This window comes from Cupressus sempervirens, chromosome 1 (genome assembly GCF_028749045.1).
Source record: "Cupressus sempervirens isolate cs-2001-9-10 chromosome 1, ASM2874904v1, whole genome shotgun sequence".
NCBI classification, from domain to species: Eukaryota; Viridiplantae; Streptophyta; class Pinopsida; order Cupressales; family Cupressaceae; genus Cupressus; species Cupressus sempervirens.
In genome coordinates, this window is record NC_143118.1 from 216505759 (window position 1) to 216528325 (window position 22567).

The following is a 22567-nucleotide window of genomic DNA, read 5'->3' on the forward strand; positions in this document are numbered from 1 at the left end:
GAAACTACAAATGGACACTTGATTAGTTAGACTTGGAAAAATTAAAGTGATAATTTAAATCATGTTATAAGTTAGGAATATATTTGCACTAAATCCTTGAAGAAGAAATAAAAGATAAACTAAATGAATAGGCTTGACCAAGCAATAGAGAAAAAGCTTAAGAATTTGAAGTATATGTTGAATGATGCCTATGTCGACTGATCCACAGTATGTGCTGAGCAGAAATAGTGTTGACCAAGTATCAATATTGACCAAGTCACAGTATATGTACTAAATAAGAAGCCTAATAGTGACTAAGTGACCTAGTGATGACTGAGTTTCAGAACTTAGTGTTGGTTAAGGAACAAAATTTTGATAGTTTATGAGAAATCATAATTTTTAGTCAATAGAGTTGATTTCTTGGAATATGGAAAGTGTGTAGAAGATAAGGATGGATGATCTAGAACATTTGAATCAAGGAAAACTATGTTAAAAAATTTATATGCAAGGATTCAAGGAGAAGTTTCTAGAAAATAAATGGATGAACGAGAAGGTGGAAAAATTCATTATATGTGCCAAATCGATCATAACCCTAAGATCTACTACAGTGTTTAAGAAATAAAAGATTAGATTTACCTATTTAAGAAGGTATAAGGGTTAGCCTTAAGTGTGTTGAATTTTGGAGAAATAGTTGATGTTATTGACTAGAGAACTTAACCTAAAGGGTGAGAAGAGTTGAGAATAGGAGAAGTGCAATTTCTTGAAGGGTTTCCAAGTGAATAAGAGATTGAGATGATAAGGGAGGCCATATAGTGGATCAAAATTTCAGCCAAACTAAGATCTATACTTGCAAAGTGAGTTGTACTTGACATATCAAAACCTACTATTACTTTTTGACCATTGTATCACTATTTGAAATCCTTTAATCAAGGTTGACCTAACAATCATATGTAAATCTTTTAATCAAGGTGACATTCTAATGGAATATTCTAAAGTCCTCTAATAAGGCCACTCCTAATAGGGTGATTAAATCCTTTAACAAGGTCACATTTAATAGTGTTTTTTGTAACCTTTAAAAGGGTTGGCTCCTAATAGAGCTCATTTCAAAAGAGTGAAAAGTTGGTGACATGTTACTGATGGTTTTCTCCAAATTGGGTTTTTGCATTAAATTGTAGTGTCAAAGTTGTGTGAATGTTATATGTGATGATTTACTGCCAATGTTTACATTTTGCAAGTCTATTATATTTAGGATAGTGGACAACTAGTTGATATTACTGACAGTTGACTATAGAGATTGAGCTAATGAATGTTAAGATCTGAATTGTTTAAGTATTTATTTGTTCAATTGGTATATCTAGACCTTGGATAACTGGTTCACTCCCCCTCTTAGTTATTCTAAACATTCTAACATTCCATAGACTCTTTTGAGTTATCTAAGATTGGATGTTCATTCTAGGTATGAAACTAGTAATTTGGATTAAAATTTAAACCATGTTAAATACTTTATATGTATTTTTGTATATATTATATATAACTAATTTTTTATATATTTATATTTATGTATACATATTTTTTAGGTGGAGGGTCATAGTATGATGACTTCATTTGCATATGGAGATTTACAAGCATCTGGTGATCTTATTGATCACAATACACATGTAAGATAATTTATTTTATTTGTAAATTCATAATATTTGAAATCAAAATGTATTTGTATTCTAATGTATATGTAATATATTTTTTAGTATAATTTATAGATGCATTTAGTAGGTACACCATTAGGTGAGGGAGACATGAGACATAATGATCTTATCGATTTCTATACATAGGTAAGTTAACTTGAATTTAATTTGATGAACAATTTATTTTTAACAAAAACATTTAGATAGTTCTCTTCTTTAAAATTTATTCTTTAATGTACATATTTGTTATAGTAATAAAGTACCTTCTTATTAATTAAATCATATTGATTTAATTATTAAGTCACTTATTATCTCTAGTTTACTTAAGCTAAACTTTGGGCATATAATTTTTAAGTCTTTTATTAATTATTATCATGCAACCTAGATTTTTCCTTTTAGGGTTTTGATCTCCTTAATAAGGATTGATCTCTCTTTGCATACATTCATTCACTTTTGATAATATAAATCTCTTTTTTGCTCATCAAGAATGTCTTAACTATGAATCTAAGAATTCTAGTCTCCATTGCTTTTGCTTCTCTCTTTCTAAGACAAGTGTTTGTATGTAGGTGATTCTTGGGAGCTATGTTGATCTTTTATTAACTTCAATATGGTATTAGAGCTCCATATATTCATGCCCCTATCCTATTTATGAGAAGTTTGGCTTGGGTTTTAGATCTAAGTTTTTTTAAAGAGTGTTATGGTTCTTCATAATGATTTTTTTGATTTGGGGGGTCACTAATTTTTGGATCACTTTGAGCCCAATCAGATATCACTGTTGAGCTCAGAGCACCCAAAAACCCTATTTTCATATAAATTTTTGTCCAATTTGGACATAGTTGGAATCTAAGGCAAAAAAATTGCTCCTAGATTGGGCATGTTTCCTGAGGTGATGATTTAAAGATTATTTTTCATGGAAATTGAGATTTGTCATTGCAAAAATCAAGGTTTTTTGGCATGAAAGTTGAGGTTTTTTTGGCATGGTAATCAAGAATTTTTGGCACAAAAATTTAGACATTTTGTACATGTTGGCATAGAAATCGAGGCACATTTGCATATAAATTGATATTTTTGGCACGAAAATTGAGACAATTTTTGGTATAGATCCCCAGGCAGCAATTTTTAAATTTTTTCCCTTTCAACTCTTTTTTGACCTACATGTGGTTTTTTCACTATAACCTTCTCATCTAGACTATATTTTTTGCAAATGAGATATCATCCAAAACTTGCTTCTAAGCCCTTAGGTTATTTTTAGTTTTGGTGCTTTTTTAATGACGTTTTGATTGGTCAAAGTTAGGAGTTCTATTTTGCACTTTGAGAGACATATTTTGAGCATCCAATCTCTGGTTTGGGAATTATTTATATCATTGAAAAGGTCTTTAAGAGATATTTCTAGTGATGCTAGTTGTTTTTCTAGAGTCTACTTTAGGCACATTCTATTCATCCTTTTGCATTTTTGCATTCTAGCAGATATCTTGATTATTTTAGGTCTAGGGATTGATTTCATTAATTTAGATGATTTATCATGGGTTGTATTATATGTTTTATCAACCTTATGTTTCTTCTATTCTATTTAGACATCATTTGTATGTATTTTTACAAATGCACTAAGATAAAGTGCCATATTCCATCTATATTTTTATTTTAGTAGTTTCTCCTTATTTTGCCTTCTAATTCAAGTAGTGTCATCTGAGGAAACTTATATAGATTATTATATTCTTGGGATTCACCATATCTTGTGACTTATTGTGCATGCATTACTTTGATTAAAGTGTCATGGGGGGTTGATGTTTTCCTTTATTTTCCATATTCCTTTGTCCAGTGAGTTTCCCTTCTATGACATTAGCTTCATGACGTGTCTGAGATTGATCATGTTAGTACACACATATGTACTCTCTTGTGCATCTTGATCATGGCTCCTTGACATGAAATTTTTTTGGCCCACTTTTCCAGTTTCCTATCACCTCACCATTGTATGCATTAGGGGGAGAGTTAATCTATTGTCTCTCATGCTTCCTTGGTTAGATGGAGTTAGCTATGTATTCGGTATTTATTCCTACATACTAGGTAGATGCAGTGGTTGGGTATCATGAATTTTAGTGAGATGGATCGTTTACCATATAAACACTCTTCTTTTTGTTCCTACTTTGGTTGCAACCTTCCATGTTCGATTGATCAACTCTTTAGGATTTGGTGTTTCATGCCATCTTTATCTTTGAGTTCAATTGTTTTCCTTTGTGTGCCTCCTCTTTTGATGCATATTATAGTCTTCTCTACCTAGTTAGGTTCTATTTTAGTGGAGGTTCTTCTGATCAATAGTTATTTTTGACAAAGCTTTGCAAATTTTGTATGCTTTAGTGGTGTTCTTCATTATAATCTTTTGTTCCTATCTCTCAAGAGATTCCCTAGTTTGGAGGCTTCTTTAGTTTTTCACTAGTTCATTTTAGCATTCTTTCCATCTCTTTTTGGAGTAGGGTTTTTACCATGTGGTTTTCTCTATTTCTCCTCTTTCCAGAGATTTGGTTGTGCTTGGGTACCTCATCAGGCCTTTTTGCTAGGACCCAAATTTACTTTCAGTAGTAGTTTTTAGGTTTTAGCTACTTCCTAAGTTTATCTTAAAGGGGGATCTTAGAGTAATAAAGTATATTCTTATTAATTAAATCATATTGATTTAATTATCAAGTCACTTATTATCTCTAGTTTACTTAAGCTAAACTTTGGGAATATAATAATTAATTCTTTTATTAATTATTATCATGCAACATAGGTTTTACTTTTTAGGGTTTTGATCTCCTTTATAAGGACCGATCTCTCTTTGTATACATTCATTCACTTTTGATAATAGGAATCTCTTTTTTGCTCATCAAGATTGTCTCATCTATGAATCTGGGAATTCTAGCCTCCATAGCTTTTGCTTCTCTCTTACTATGATAACTATTTGCAAGCAGGTGAATCTTGGGAGCTGTGGGGTTGATCTTTCATTAACTTCAACACTAATGTATTAAAATATATGATTTATGTATACCCCTATAGCAGGTGCACTATCAAGTGATAGAGTAGGTGGTTCTAGGACCACATGAGTTAGTCTGTACATCCAAGATATCTTTAAATTTATGTAATTAGATTGTTCACATTGGTGATATTTGTTGATACATTTCTCGCTCATGTTGATGATACTTGTTGATATATATTTATGTTGATACTTCTAGGTCCATGCATTTAGATATATTTTGAATATTGGTTGTCTATAGTTGATACATGTATGCATATGTATTGTGTATATGTTTATATTTATATCTATTTTATTTGGTGTAATATTTTTTTTTTGTTCAATTTTAATGATTAAAATTTAATTTGATATATATATTTCAAGTTTATGATTATGCATATAATCTAAATATATATGTTTCTAGTTTATGATTAGATGTGCATGATTGGTTATTTTAGATGACTTATTATATAGGTTTAAATGATTACATGTGATTGATTTGAAACTTTAGATGATTAAACATTAAATATAAGTACATATAGATTGCATGTGATTAATGATTCTATACATTGAGTTATTTCAATTATAGATGATTTATAGGTTGACATGATAAAATGTGATTGATTTGAAACTTTAGATCTAACATTGATAAACATATAAGAGGAAAACATTAAATGAAAATATATACATATATAATTCCTAAACATGAAATGAACATACACATTTAAGAGGAAAGTTGGAAATGAACATGTGTACATGCATGTCTATAAGTTCTAAGCATGGCATTATTGGTTCAATTTATGCAAATCAACATATAAGTCCTAAAAATGAAATAAACCTACACATATGAGAGTAAATATGAAATGCACATGTTTTATGTATATTTAAGTCCTAAGCATTATAATGACTTACACATATAAGAGGAAATCATAAAATGAACACATGTACATGTATGTCTATAAGTCCAAAACATGGCGTTATTGGTTCACTTTACGTGAATCAACACATATAATGTTGAAAATAGATTGATACAAGTATGAATATGTGTTTCAATCATTGTTTTTCTACTGATGTCAAACCTACTACTTGTTGGTAAGACAATTACTTATATGATTTTAGTACTATCATTTGTTTGATTAATGAAGAGGATTTGATAAAATAAGGTAACAATAACACCTAGAGGAAAGGTTAAATTATGACATGGAAAAGGAGTACAAGGATCAGTTAAGCTAGTGATATTATAGTGCATTAATAATCTACTTAAGGTTGTAAATGATGGATACATTGATTAAGTTCATAAGAATAAGTTAAACAAAGTATGTCTACCAAGCTTAACAATCTTCACGGTAGGTGGCAAGAAAAGTTAGTATAAGCCAAGCAAAAAATTAGTTGGAGTTGAGAAAAGTAAATTTCAATGTAAGTCGAGTGATATAGTGTAAGTCGAGTAAAATGATGTTGATGCTGAGCACCAGTAAACTTTAGTTGATGTTGAGCACCAGTAGGTGCCAAGAAAAATTATTGTAAGCTAAGCAAAAAATTAGTTGGAGTTGAGAAATGCCAATTTCAATGTAAGTCAAGTAATACAGTGTAAGTTGAGTAAAGTTTAGTTGATGCTGAGCACTAGTAAACTTTAGTTCATGCCGAGTGTTTTGATAGTGGCTATCAAGTAATGCAATATTTGCCAAGCATCAGAAGCTAGTTAATGTTGAGTGTCAACATTATGAGAAAGATTGTGAATTCAATGAATCTAAGCCAACAAGTTTGATTTCTTGGATTGTGTGAACTATGTGAAGGTAATCTTGATGAGATGGTGGAACATAATTCATGGTGAACCATTTTGAGGTGAATTCAAAGGGGTTGAAGGAGACATTTCAAGAGGGGGATGAAATGAAATGATGGGTAGATTCATTGAATCCTACCTAATCTAATCTAACCCTAAGATGGATAAAGGAGGATGAATGAAAAAAGATCTTAGTTATCTATTTATAGAGATGGATGGTTAGAAGAAAAGGTTTTCATGTGCGAGAACCTAAGGAAGAAAAGGAGTCTAGGGTATTTGCTTGATTCAGTCACCTAAGAGAAGAGACTACATTGGCAAGCAAAGCAAGAAGGTTTAAGGATCTGGATGCATGAAGGCTGAACAAACTGTTAGAGATGAAGTGTGTGAAAACCAAGCTGAGTGGAGGACTAAAAACATAGATCTATAATCTACAAATAGAGTTGTAAGTTGTTATCAAATCAACCCTTATTGTTACTTTCTAATCATTGTACCAATCTAGGGTAAATCCTGGATTAAGGTTGACGTAGCAGTCATTTGTAAATCCTTTAACTGGGTGACATTCCAAGTGAATGATATAAAGTCCTCTAAAAAGGCTCACTCCTAATAGGGTGATTCAAATTTTACAATGAGCATTGTAACCTTTAATAGGGCTGACCTTTCATAGGGCATCACTTTAGAAGAGCGAGAATGTGTAGCATGTTACTGGTGATTTTTTCCAAATTGAGTTTCCACATTAAATCATTGTGTCAAATGTGTTATTGAATATATTATGTTTCATGCCCACATTTATGCAAAGTTGATTTGACAGTAACCTACAAGTTTAAGTGATTGTATGATCTAATGGATGCATGCATGATGGAAATGTTTTATGGATATGGGTTCACCAAGTTGTGAAAAGTTTTAATTGTACATTTGGACCTTTGATAATTGATTCACCCCCCTCTTAGTTATTCTAAAGAATTCCAACATATAAGTCCTAAAAATGAAATGAACATGTATACATATGCAAGTACTAAACATAAAATTAATATACACTTATAGGTAATTAGGATACATGTTTGGCTTAAGGGGACCTAGTGAGTCAACTAGGGGATTATGTATGTTATAGCTTATATGATGGGTTCTGATGGGTCTTAATAGGGCATAATAGGTTTCATTAGGTAATAATTCATCTTATATTAGGTTTCATTATATGGGTACCCCTTTTGGTACTCTTAAAGGTAATTAGGATATAGGTGATGGGGACACAACCCAAGCACAGAATGGACACAATAGGAAAAGGAAAATTGTATTAATTGTGTAAATATGTTATTACATTCAGTACAGAGAAAATTGACTTCAAAACATGCCCTATGGGCTTACAATAGCATAAATCTGGAGATAATTTCTCCTTTCTGTACCTCCTCTCAAACTCCACTCCGAACTGCTTTTTACAATGCCAAAAATGTTCTTAAATAGACCCCAGAGGATTAAGGATCAGGAATACATTTTAGAAAGTTCTAGTAGGCATCCACTGACCAAATAGAAGGCTCTAGAAGTCACATTAGAAGTCGGCACAAAATTAGAAGAATCCAGAAATGGTAATTGAACTTTCGAGAGGCATAACTTTTGAACCATAGCTCCAATTGACGAACCATTTATATTTTCAGAAAGCTCTCAAAGTGCTCTATAGCCCTATGGACAAGCTTCACTCATCCACCATTTTTTTGGTCCTTTTCAAGGTCATTTAATGCCCCTAACCTGACTTTGAAGCATTCTTAGGATGTCTCCAGAAACTAAAAAATCGTGATAACTTTCAAATCGTGGGGCCTTTTGACCTGATTCTTTTTTTGGAATACTCTAAATTAAAATTACATTCATCTAGCCAATTTACACCTTATTTTTAACCAAAATTATGGCTCAATTACATACTCCTATTTTTTTGGCATTTACACGTATCCCAAGGTGTTCAAATACTCTATCCTAGAACACTGATAGTGGAACTATGAGAGTTGGAACCTTTATTTGACCCAAATGGGTATCCAAAAATGAAAACACATGAAATAGAAACTAAGTCTAAGTACATTTTTTGGTTGACACAAGATTGCCCTTATACCTCTAGATGCTCCTGCATCAATAGGTTTGGCTTAAGGGGACCTAGTGAGTCAACTAGGGGATTATGTGTGTTATAGCTTAGACAATGGGTCCTAATGGGTATTAATAGTGAATAATAGGTTTTATCAGGTAATAATGCATAGTATATTAGGTTTTTCCATATAGGGACCCCTTTTGGTGCACTTATAAGTACAAATAGGGTAATTAGGATACATGTTTGGCTAAAGGGGACCTAGTGAGTCAACAAGGTCATTATGTGTCTTATAGCTTACATAATTGGTCTTAATAGGGTGTAATAGGTTTAATTAGGTAATAATTCATCTTATAGATCCCTATAGGAGGTGCACCATTAGGTGAGGGAGACATGAGACATATTGATCCTCTTGATTAATACACATTTATAGGCACAAATAGGGTAATTAGGATACAACAAATAATAGTACTCATTGAACCATAAAATCCAAGTGAACTCACTCATTAAACATACATGCATATAATTTTTGGAAATATAAATGGGAAAGTAAGTTCTGAGGGGGGTGAATCATCACTTAAAACTTTTACCATAAAAATATTTCACCATTCATCCATCTCATAACTTATCTAATAAACTGAAATACCTAACCATGCATCACATCCATAGAGGAATGTAAATCAACACATAACATAAAAAGATTTTGGTTACCCATAAATACTCCAAGGTGAAGGTAAAATTGGGGTGGGCATGATACCCATAAATATTCACTATTGCAACAATAAAGTGTGGCCAATTATGACTAGAAAGTTTTGATCATAAACTATGATCTACCCTATAAAAGGTATCCCTTGCTAAAGGCTTACAAGACTATTAGATCTTACCTTGATGAAAGGATTTAAAACTTAAAACTAAGTAAGAACTATGTTGGGAAATTTACAAAAGTATGTTAGGACTACAATGTTAAGAGATTTGCCCTATATCACATGTCAAAATGATTTAGTATTTGATCCTTCGGTTAGCACCTTTTTCTAGATAACATATCTCCTCTTTACTTGTTGTATCCATATTCTTTTGATCTAATTAATCTTCTTTGACCCTTCAATTCTTGTCTTCTCAACTAAATTTGTTCTAAACAACTAGTTCTGCATTGCTGATCCTTCACTTAAATATCCTCTCCATCATGAATGCCTTCTCTCCTTCACATATGATAATTCTCTTCACTTTGTGATAACTCCCCTTTAGGGTTTACCTCTTTAAATAGGTATTTGGAGATAGTCTTAGGTCATAATCAATGGCTCTAGTTGATTATTATTGCTTCCTCAAGCTTCCCTTAGGTAATCTAGGGATGTGTGATATGATTGGATCCTTATCTATTAATATCATAAATTAAATATTATGTCAGCCAAAAATGGTTTACATACAAGTTTGTTCCATTACAAATTTGCATGTCCAAAATTGGATGCTTGAAATCAATAGGCTTGTGATGCTTGGCCTTAATTGTGCTCTTCTTGTTATTACTTGGCTTTTGAATGGCTCGATACATACTTTTGCTCAGCTCCTGAATCACTTGGTACATACTATTTTCTCAAAACTAATTATTTTCTTGGCACCTAAGTGATTTAACACATAGTATTTCATATCAATCAACATGTATTATTTGAAAAATTATACTTAGCATGCTCTATTCACTTAGCTTGCTCTGTTCACTTGGCTTTCTTTGTTCACTCAGCCTATGTAGTAGCTCGGTCACAATGATGAACAACTAACTTTTCTTGATAATGACTAAGTGTTTTATCACTAACTTTGTCAAAACCATAATGAGATCAACAATCTCCCCCTTTTATATGAGGGGCAAAAACAATTTGTCATGACATATATTATTTTGTAACATGCATAAGTCAGACTAGAATTTTTACTCAGTCACTATACAAAATTTCAAGATCTTCAAAATTTTCAAAATAATACCTCATTACCTAGTTACTCCCCCTAAGTAAATACTTCATGTTAGTTTTGTAATTCCTACTTCAAAAAATATATTGCCTCTGCTATCTACCTTGACAAAAATCCACAAAATTTACATAATCCCCCTTTTTTGACACTTTTCTTTGAAGGTGGTACACTTAAACTATACTTATCCAAAAAAGGTTTGTGTACTTGCATAATGATTCCTAATGCAGAATCCCAAGGTAAAAGCTCAAACCCATGTCACTCTTTTACAAAGGAAAAGACTAACAAAAGTATAATTGTTCACCTTCAACGACGTAAAATTGGTATTATTATTTAGAATTTGAAAATGAAGTAAGCTAATGAAATGTGTAGAAATGGATGAAGTTTAGGATTATGATTTTTAATAATTATTTAGAATAAGAAATTATATATTTTCCTATATTTTAAAGATAACTTTTTAGTTGCTGAAAAATGTTGGAAATCGGGGGTCTAGTTCCCACCACAAAACTACATGGAAATAAATGTATTTCCCTTTGATCCCATATTTTGTTATAGATAACATATGTAGCTAGAACAATAAAAAATAAAAATTGTCTTTAAACCTATATTTTCTCTTTTATAACGATTCAAACTTCAACTTATTCAAATAGATAGTTTTCATCTCCCACCATATTTTTAAAAATAATTCTATTCCAACCAAAAGAAAACTTATAGATTCTAAAAGAAGACTCTCTCCTCTAGCATGTCATATAATTTTTAATTTTTATTGATTTGATTTAATATTTTTTCTTTCTCAAAATTGACATCTTCCTGAGTGTTAAAATACGTACTTGTAGAATTTTTTAAATTTTAAAATACTATATCTAATTAAAACACTATGAAATCTATATATGAATATTCTTGACTTTTAGCTCTATTAAAAATGTTTATACATTATTAAAAAAAAATCATAAAAAATAGTAAGAGTTATCGAAATGTCAGTTTTCTAAAATAGTTGTATTTCTTTAGTAATTGGATACTAACTAGTATAAAACATGCACTTAATAGACATTTCCAATTAGAAAAGTGTGAGACCATAAATAAATTAGGTAGAATACATTTATCAAGATCATATGTTTGAACAAAATTGAGTTTTAGATAGAAATACTCCAATTTAGTTGTTTTGATAAGTTAGCCTGAAAGGTGACGTAGCTTTGTACTTTTACCCCCCAATTATCTTTGACTACATCTAAAGATTAGATCTGAATTTCCAAATTAGCTTTGATGTCCACTAGTCCTTCTTGAGTTGAAAGATGGGAATCTTTCTTCAAAAATGTTTCTGCAAAGGCTAGTTCTCTTTGCAAATCTTCCATGTGTGGGGTCAACATGGACTGAATATTAATCAAATTTGATCTAGTGTTTGCATCTTTAGCTTGCAACTCAGAGGTTCTTGTTTGTATAAGAAGTAATCTCTAAAAATTTAATTGGCTGGTGCTAGGAGATGATTTCAATGTAGCTCCAATAGACTGTAAATCTCCTTGCAACCTATCAATAGTTAATGAGTTTCTTGAGTAAAGAAATCAACATTGTATAGTTTGGTATGCAAAGAATATATATTATCCAAAAATTTCTTCACACTCTCCATATTTGTTGATAAATCAACCTATCTAAGTTCAATAAAACTAGATATTTTATCCATGACCCTAGCATAAAACTTCTTTTTGGATCATTCAATAACTTGACATTAGTCTCTATGTCATCATGTTTTATCCTATCAACTTTGTGTACAAGTTGTTCAATGATAGGTTTATTGGATAATGCATCTGACACATCAAAAACATCTACAAAATATCTTTAATCTCATGTAAAACCTATTTCTATTTGTGCTTTCTACTGATATTTTCTTTCTTTGACTTGCATTGTAGAGCTTCCTAGAGTGTTTCCATTTCTTCAAGTGTGATTGTTGCAGGATTGAACTGTGGCAACACAATCAATTCATCTAAACTAACATCCTCCAATGATGTAGTGTCAACACTCTTGGATGTGCTAGTACTTAGTCTATGAAGAGTGTAGCTACTAAGAGGTGATGTAGTAACTAGAAAAGTAACCAATGTCTGAATAGCTATCCGCTCCTCTATTTCAATAGTCTTCTTATCCTATTCTCTTTGTTCATCCTCCTTTTGATCTTCAATAGTTTTAGTTAGGTGGGTTTAGGAATAACTTCCTTACCCTCATTCTCTGCATTTCCTTCTTTATTAATTACCACAATTGGTAGTAAACCTGAGCTTTCTAGAGTAGGAAATTATATAGCTGGTGTATCTATCTCTTTCTCTTTCATCTCAATGAAAAATATAGGCATTGAAGGTAGTCCCTTGTTAAGCTCATATTTCTTTTTCAAAATTTCATCTTGACATATAGTTTTCTCTTATGACTCTTTCTCGTTAACTTATGCAACATATGGTGACACATTAGATGTATCTTGTCCTTGTTTCTTAGTGGATGTAATCTCAACCTTAGGTGATCCACTAAATGTTATCATTATAGGATTTGTACATGGAATAGGTGCATGAGTAGATTCATAAACCCAATTGAGCGTTTGTTAGTTTTTGCACATCTGATGACTTCTCCTCAAGTCTGTTTGCCCATCTTTTGTCTTCTTCAATCATGCCTTTATATTCCTCAGTTTTCTTTTTTTAGTCTAGTTATCTCATATAACAATATTGACTGAGTTTCTTGTTCCCTTTTTAGATTCCTGACTTCTCTATTTAGGGCACTATTCTTTTTCATCAGATTTGTAATTGATACATTAATTTCTTCAGAGTTCTTATCCTCAAACAATCATATAAGGTCTTCTTCTTGATATTGAGTGTCATTTTGCTGAATGGCCAGATCCCTTCTTCTCTTTAATGATTACTACAGTTCATCTCTTATCTCCTTAAGTTGATGTAGGGAAAGTTGTATTTCAATATTTTAGTGCTCAATAGCCTTTCCCAATTTGTACTTCCATCTTCAAGATCTTAATTCTCAAGCTATCAAAACTTTACTTTATAGAGAACAAGGCTCTGATACCAATTATTGGAAATATAAATGCAAAGTACGTTCTCAGAGCGGGGGGGTGGGGGTGGGGGGGGTGGGGGGTGTGTATCAATACTTAAAAATTTTACCATAAAAACATTTCACCATTCATCCATCTCATAACTTATCTAATAAACTAAAATACCTAACCATGCATCACATCCATAGCATAATGTAAATCAAAACATAACACAAAAGATTTTGGTTACCTAGAAACCCTCCAATGTGAAGGTAAAAGGGGGTGGGGATGAGACCCAAAAATCTTCACTACAATAGCAATAAAGTGTGTTCAATTATGGCTACAAAGTTTTGATCATAAGCCATGCTCTACTTGTGAAAGGCCTACCCTATTAAAGGCTTACAAGACTATTCGGTCTCACCTTGATGAAAGGATTTAAAACTTACAACTAAGTAATCAGTCCATTAGGAGATTTACAAAAGTCTATTAGGACTACTCTATGAAGAGATTTATTTTTTATCACCTATCAAAATGATTATGTACCTAATCCTTCAGTTAGCACCTTCTGCTAGATAACATATCTCCTCTTTACTAGTTATATCTTGACCCTTTTGATCTCATTACTCTTCTCTGACCCTTCACTACTTGTCTTCTCAACTGACTTTGTTCTAATCAACTAGTTTTGCATTGTTGATCCTTCAATTAAATATCCTCTCCATCTTGAATTCCTTCTCTCCTTTGCATATGATATTTCTCTTTGCTTCATGATGACTTCCCTTTAGGGTTTACCTCTTTAAATAAGCATTTGGAGTTAATCTTAGATCATAATCAATGACTCTAGTTGATTAATACTAACACCAGTAAGATTCTATTTTTCTTATTGGTTGCTCAGGTAATCTAGGGATGCATGATATGATTGGATCCTTATCTCTTAGTATCATAAATTAAAGATTATTTTTTCCAAAAATGGTTTACATACAAGTTTATGCCATTACAAACTTGCATGTCCAAAGTTGGTTGCTCAACATAAATAGGCTTTTGATGCTTGACCTTAACTATACTCTTCCTACTATTAGTTGACTTCTAAATGGCTTGACACATACTATTGCTCTACTCCTGAATCACTTGGCACATACTATTTTCTTGGCACCAATTTTTATCTTAACTCTTAAGTGACTCAACACATACTATTGTCTAAATACTTATGCTTAGCATGCTCTATTCACTCAGCTTTCTTTGTTTACTTGGCCTAAGTAGTAGCTTGGTCACAGTGATGACCAACTAAATTTGCTTGATAATGACTAAGCGTTTTGTCACTAACTTTGTCAAAAATACAATGAGATCAACAATCTCCCCCTTTGATATGAGTGGAAAAAACACTTTTTCATGACATATATTATCTTGTAACATCCATAAGTCAGATAATCTATAATTTTTTCTTGGTTGCTATACAAAATTTCAAAATCTTCAAAATTTTCAAAATAATGTCTCATTACTTGGTTACTCTCCCTCAGTAATTACTTCATGTTGGTTTTGTAACTCCTACTTAAAAAATATACTACCTCTGTTGTTTGCCTTGACATAAAATCCGCAAAATTGACAAAATCACCATTTTTTGACACTTATGTCTTTGAGGGTGGTACACTTAAACTATATTTATCCAAAAATGGTTTGTGTACTTGCATAATGATTCCTAATGCAAAATCCCAATTATCTCTAGCTATATCTAAAGATTGGATCTGAATTTCCAAAGTAGCTACCATGTCCACTAGTCCTTCTTGAATTAAAAGATGGAAATATTTCTTCAGAAATCTTTCTACAAATGTTAGTTCTCTTTGAAAAACTTCCATGTGTGGGGTCAACATGGATTGAATATTGATCAAATTTGATCTAATGTTTGCATCTTTAGCTTGCAACTTGGAAAGTCTAGTTTTTGTAAGAAGTAATCTTTGAAAATGTAATTGACTAGTGCTAGGAGATGATTTCAATATAGCTCCAGTAGACTATAAATCTCCTTGCAACCTATCAATAGTTTGTTGAATTTCTTGAGTAAAGAAATCAACATTCTATAGTTCGGTATACAGAGAATATATGTTGTCCAAAACTTTCTTCACACTCTCCATCTTTGTTGATTAATCAACCTTTCTAAGTTCAATGGCACTAGATATTTTATCCATGACCTTAGCGTGAAACTTCTTTGCAGACCATTCCAATAACTTGATATTAGTCTCTGTGTCCTCATCTTTTATCCAATCAACTATATGTACAAGTTTTTCAGTGATAGGCTTATTGGATAGTGAACCAAAACATTAAAAGCATCTAAAAAAATATATATGTTAAAATTAATAATAAAGATAACTTTTACTTTAAATTATCTAAATGAATCAAAACTTTTTACCTTTCACTTCCCAAAAATAATGTTTGTTTTATTTTGTGTCCTAGCTAGAAAAATGAGATCAACACCATTCAATAGTTTAATTTGAATTCTCTAATGTATTACCTACCAAAAAAGTTAAATGAGAAACACAAAACATTAAAAAAATGAAAACCATTTCCTTTCTACATTGAAGTTCATGTTTTTGGAGTGCATGCTTTACACATGCTCTTGTTCCATCATGCTCTCCTTTTCCATGTCCACTTTCAAAAAAGTTTCAAATAAATTGAACATTGTGACTAGTACTTGTTAGAAACAATAGTCCACCAAGATAACTAAGAGGTGGGGGGTGGGGGGGGGGGGGAGCGGGGGTGCGTGAATCAGTTATCCAATAATTAAAAAATTTATCCATATTAAATAATCTTAACCATTCAACCAAATTAAACAATAATCATAACAAGATCCACATACACAATTACACTAGATATGTTAACTAGGGAAACCCTTGATTATAGGGAAAATCCCAGTGAGAATGATGCCCACAAGTTGATGAACTAATATAAATATTCCTTGTTAGAGGATGGACCCTATTAGGATTCTATTACAAAATTTAGTACATATGAGTCGCTGTTAGGAGACTTTGAATCCCTATTAGGAGATTCCAACCCTATTAAGAGTTGTAGAAGATAGAAGGACCCATTGTACTCACTGTCCAATTGATCTCTCAACTATTCCTTGTAGAATAATTGTCTGTACTATACTTTAACTTCTTTCCTCTATCCTATCAATTGGACTAGTCATTGTTAGACCTTGTGGACTAGGTCATGAACCTTGGATCCAAATATCAAACTTTGGATCATCAAATAAAACATCAGCAACAAAGTTCTTTCCAACTTCACTCTACTCTGCTTATATTCACATTCTACTCTTTGTGCTACTTACAATCATTCACTTGCTTCCATATATTATAAAGGAAAATGTCCTTCCTTTATACTGATTCCTTACAAAAATTCCTTGAGTTCACTATTACACCTTCTCAATTAATTATTATATGACCTCATTAAGAACACATTACACTTAGCAGTTCCATTAATAATTTTCCTTAAAAATTGAATAAATTTATGTATATCAAACATTATGATGAGTGAGATTAGCCACATAATCTCTAACATTTCTTCTACACATTTTTGACTTTGGCTTCTTAGAATAACAAATCTACTAAGAGAAATGACAAGTTTACTAGGACATGCCTAAACTCTATCTCAAAACAGTCTTTAGCAAAACTTGCAAAAATTCTTCTAGACTTAATCTATTATGCTTCCGAGGTTAGCTACATATACTAGACACTTAGTATTATCTCCCTTTAACCTTGCTAAGTGAAAGTACTCAACTATCTTTTTGTACCAACTTGATCTTTCTACTATTCTTCTGTCATATACCATAGAAAATTGCTATGTTGACATCAATGACAAACATAGTCATGAATGTAACATATCATCATGATAATGATCTTATCATGTTTCTACAATACTCCACCATATCATAAAAATTCATGCTTCTAATAATCTCCCCCTTTAACATTGATGACAACATAGATGAAAAACTTCTAGTTCCAAAAATACCAATTGTAAAAGACTGTTAACCTTTCTTTTCAAATCCTCTTCATCAATCATTCTCCCCCATTGACATACCTCAATGTGCTCTTGTATACACTAAAAATTGTCTTGAATGATTTTATTAATCTAATTAATACTAGTCACATTCCTCTACTTATTTAATTAAATTATTGTAATTAAATAGGTTCATTTTTGCCTAAGTATTTAAATTTAATTTAAATACTTCCTAGCTCTAATGCGTTAATTTAAATTAACACATGATTCTCCACATATTCCTTTTTTAAATAAATTTAATTTATTTAAAATCCTCCATATTCCCATTAATTCTTCTAGACCTTGATTAAATTAAATTTTATTTAATTTAATCTTTATTCAAACTGCCTAGAAGTATGTGCATTCATATGAGTTGTCATCACATATTTTAAGCACATGTTGTCTACACCATAGGAATCTTCTACACACACATGCCATTTCATTAGTCTTATCCATCTATCTAGAATGTGAGATAAGGTGCTTAGTTGTCAATTCTTATCCTTATCTCCTGTGCTTAGTTGTCAATCCCTATCCTTATCTCCTAGTGGTTTCTAAGCACATTCTAGATGTTTCCTCCATCCACTTTAAATAGATGTCTTGTCACAAGCTTTCCCTAGAGGGAAGAAGCGAGAAGCAAGGGACAATGGCCTGATACTGGCAGGGTTTAGGAGTCATTCAAAGTCCATTAGAATTTCTTATCATTGCATCATCATTCTGTCATTTTGATTTCTCACATCATCTAGTCTAGGTACATATTCCATTTGCATTCACACATCCAAGAGATTCATCCATTATTGTGTTCCTAAGAGCATACCGAACAATATTCTCCATTGTTATGTTCATAGTTTGAGGTTTGCATAATCTTGGTTACAATTTTATGCAACACATTTTGGCACGCCCGGTGGGACCCACTTTGCGAGTTCAAATTTGTTCAAGCTAAGGTTGGAGGTTGGCAGTTGGAGATTAACTTGCGTAAGGAGCGTCTAATCAAGCCACGAGGTCCATCACCATTTTTGGAGCGCATGAGGTGAGTACCCTATATTTTGTTCTTCTTTGTTAGAGAAAAAAAATAAAAATAAAGTATAGGGGCTTGGGGTAGGTTTTCTTCATTTTTATGCTATTTAGGTTATTAAAAAAAAAAAAAGTGAGATAGGGGGGGGTTATTTTCTTTTTGTTAGTGTATATTAATGGGGAGGGGAGAAGAAAACATTTAAAAATAATAATAATAATATAAGGAGGGTGTGTTTTAAAAATATAAATCTAAAAAAAAAAATTTAAAAAAATTCAAAAAAAAATATATATATATTTTTTTGCATAAGCCCGCGCCACCTCTCCAGTGGCTCCCCTACTTCCAGCGCTGCCGCCTCTCCAGCGGCTCTCTTTCCTTCCCTGCGCCATCACCTCCGCCAACGGCTTCTCCTTTTTCCTGCCGCCGCTGCCTCTGCCATCGGCTTCCCTTTTTTCTCGACGTTGCCGTCGCCCCAGCGACTCCCTCTTTCGCTACACACCGCTGCCACCATGGCCTCACCTTTGCGCCCCTCTCTGCCGACCACACCACTCTGCCCCTGGGTGTTAACTCTGACCTCCATCTACTACTGTTCTTCCTCCCGCAGCCGTTGTTTTTCCCCCATAGTGCTGTTCCTCTCCGCTGTCGCGGCCCATTGGTACCGCCCCCGCCTATTTCCTCTGCCCACGGTCGCCCACCTTCGCCTGCTATAATCCTGTCTCCTCCGTCGCCGTTGCCGCCCTCGCCAGCCTTTGTGGTCGAGAATAAGTGCCTTCTCCACCTCCTTCATCATCATCATCTCCTCCTCCTTCATCATCTTCTCTGCCCGAATCATCATCTTCTAGTCAAGCTCCATCACAATCTCCCGCCCAAGTGATTTCACCCAGCGCCGAAAATTCAAATGCCCCTGCATCTGCTCCCACCGTGGCTTCTACTTCCGCTGCCTCTGCTCTGCACATCAAATTTGCTTCTTTCTTCTTCGGAGCTACTTTAATCGGAAGTGCTGTTATGTTTCTATGAGTCACTGGAGCTTCTTCAGCCTTCGGTATTCAGGATTCATGTGATCGTAGTAGCTAGGGTTTCATATGATCGTAGTGGCTAGGGTTTCATATGATTGCATTACCTGGAGCAAGGTTTTTTTTTTTTTTTTCCAGATTAATTGCCGTTCAGATTTTAGATCTAAAATGTTGTTTGTTTCGTCTTTATTCTTCCGTTTAATTGATTGCTATGTTTGTTTTTTGTCTACGTCCATTGATGCTGCATGTCTTGGCCGACTATGATTTCGACAGTTTCGTGAGTGAATTGTCTTTTTTGAATTGGAAAAATCTATAAATTGAATTTGGGAGAACGCAAAAAAAAAAAAAAAAAAAAAAAAAAAAAAAAAAATTATTTCCTTCAAATAGGCCTTTTAGAATCAAATTTATTTTTTGTGCATAAAGGCATTTAAATTTTTCATTTTCCTTTTAGCCAAAACATTCAAAAAACTAAAATTTTTTTTTGCTTTTTGTGTGCCTGATTTTACAACATTGAATGAATATTGTACATTTTAATCACGTGTCTCTTCAATTAGATTAGAAAACTTAAAATTTCTTTGGCAATGAATGTGTGTTTTTTAAACCTAAGTCCACTTACATATTCTCTCCCCTCGCGCCTTTGGGCGATCTTGAGTGCACAAGAAATAAGTGGACTTGTTTTTATTTTTCTAGGAGGCCTGCTTGGGGATTTCATCACCCCTTGGGACGACCTCAACTCCAGCGTTCTGGCGGAGTATAAAAATTGGGAGGTGAATCGAAAGACACCTCTCTTGGAAGTGTAAATATTGTCACTCTTGGCTAAGCCCCAAAGAACTTTATACCTTTGGGAAGTGAAGGAGGAGATTGGGTTACTGTCTCCCCTCGGTTGTGTGGTAGTATTTCCTTTCATCTATAGATTCGGGCCTCACGTACCTTGAGTATATCGAGGACGCCCCCTAGTTGAGCCTTGTACAGCCTAGTCAAACCTTATAGGATTGTTGGTGTGTTTGGCATGTTTGAAGGACATTGGTATTGTACATATTTCATTGTTTGCTTTTGCATCTTAAACCTACAAATTCAAAAAAAAAAAAATCATAAAAGTTAAAAAATCCAAAAAAATCAAAAACATTTCAAAAACACAAAAAAAACCTCTTCTTAATCATCATTCCAAATCATTTCACATAACATATTCCTTCCATCCAAGACACCGTTCCCTCTTACATATCTTCTTCATCATTCAAAACGTTACTTGACATCTTCATCTTCTTTATTTATTCAAATCATTTCCTTGTCATTTACTCACATTCCTAATCTTCATCCTAGTCATGATTCATCATCATTCATATTCAATTTCTCTAGTCAAGCTCATCATGCATTCTTAATTCGATCTTTCAAATCAGCATTCTTCTAATCCAATCCCTTGTCAAATTCAGTCATCCAAGTCATAATCAATCTTTCAAAAAATTCATTCACATCTTCTTCTATTTCAATCTGACATCACATATTCTACTTCAGACATAGGAGCATTGTCTTATCATTGGACTTTCATTCAAATCAAACATTCACTTTGTTTGCACTATCATAGGGTTCTTATCAAATCAAATCGAACCCTCATCCAATCCAAATCCAAACCAAATCAATATTAAATCAATTCGAATTCAATCCAATCAAATCATATCAAGTGCAATCAATTTCAAATCAAATCAAATCAAAGTCCAATCAGCACAAAGCTCCTAATTCCAAGTTCATATTCCCTCTTCAAAATCTTTTCATCACTTTTCATCTTGCATTCATGGATTCAAATCTGCTTCTTTTAATGATTGACAATATTGCACGACAACATGGTCTCGTATCTCCTCCATATCAAATTCCTTCTCAACACTTCAATTCTAATCTATCTCATGTTCATCATTCTCCTACCTTTGACAAGGGAAATCTATCTCCTTATCCTTCATCTGTAGACAATTCCATCCATAGCCAATATAATTCCTCCGTCATAAATGACCTTGCCATAGAAATTGAGGAACTAAAGAACACACTCTTGGACAAAATAAGTCCACAGGAAAAGGTCATTTTCTTTGCTATGTGTTCTTCATTTTCTAGCTCTCATATCCCTTCATACAATTCCATTCATGGCCCACACAATGCCTCAGACGTAAAAACCCTTGCCAAGAAAATGGAGGAAATGAAGAATTGTCTCTCATATTTCAAAGGCATTAGTTCTCATGTCCCATCCAATCCTAATCCTCCATGTAATCCCCCTTGCTGTGAACCTAATCCAAATCCTTTATCCATAATTCCACCTCCACAAAATCCTAATCCTACAACTACATCATCCCCTGCTACTCGATAAACATCATCTCCTAAGCCTCCAACAATGTCATCTCCACCTTGTCAGGGGTATTTCACATCACTTTTGGCTAGATTGAAAATTCAGCATAATGTGAGCCAATCACCCAAAGCCACACCTCCAGTTCCATCTCAAGACCTTCCTTCAAAGCATGATGTTATTGATTCCTCTTCTCCTCTAGATCTGAGCACTTCTCCATCCCATCATTCCACTATCCCTCAAGATTCATCCATCCCTCCTAGTCCATCTTCTGATTTCCCTCCTAATCAAGATTAAAACATTTAACCTACCACGCACATTACCGATTCCATTCCATCTCCACCATTAGCATCCATAGATATTCCCCTTCATGAAAAAGTTTCTTCCACTCCATTCACTAATACTCCTCCATGTCAAGATCCAATTACTCCATCTCATGATTCCATTTCCTCTACGCTTACATATGATGATCCACTTACCATGCTATATGATGGGGACACAACCCAAGAACAGAATGGAACCAACAGAAAGGGAAAATTATATTAACTGAGAAAATAAGATAGTACAAAGAGTGTAGAGAAAATAAACTTCAAAACATGCCCTAAGGGCTTACAATAGCATAAATCTGGAGATAATTTCTCCTTTTAGTACCTCCTCTCAAACTCCACTCCGAACTGCCTTTTACAATGCCAAAAATCTCCTTCAATAGACCTCAGAGGGTTAAGGACTAGGAGTACATTC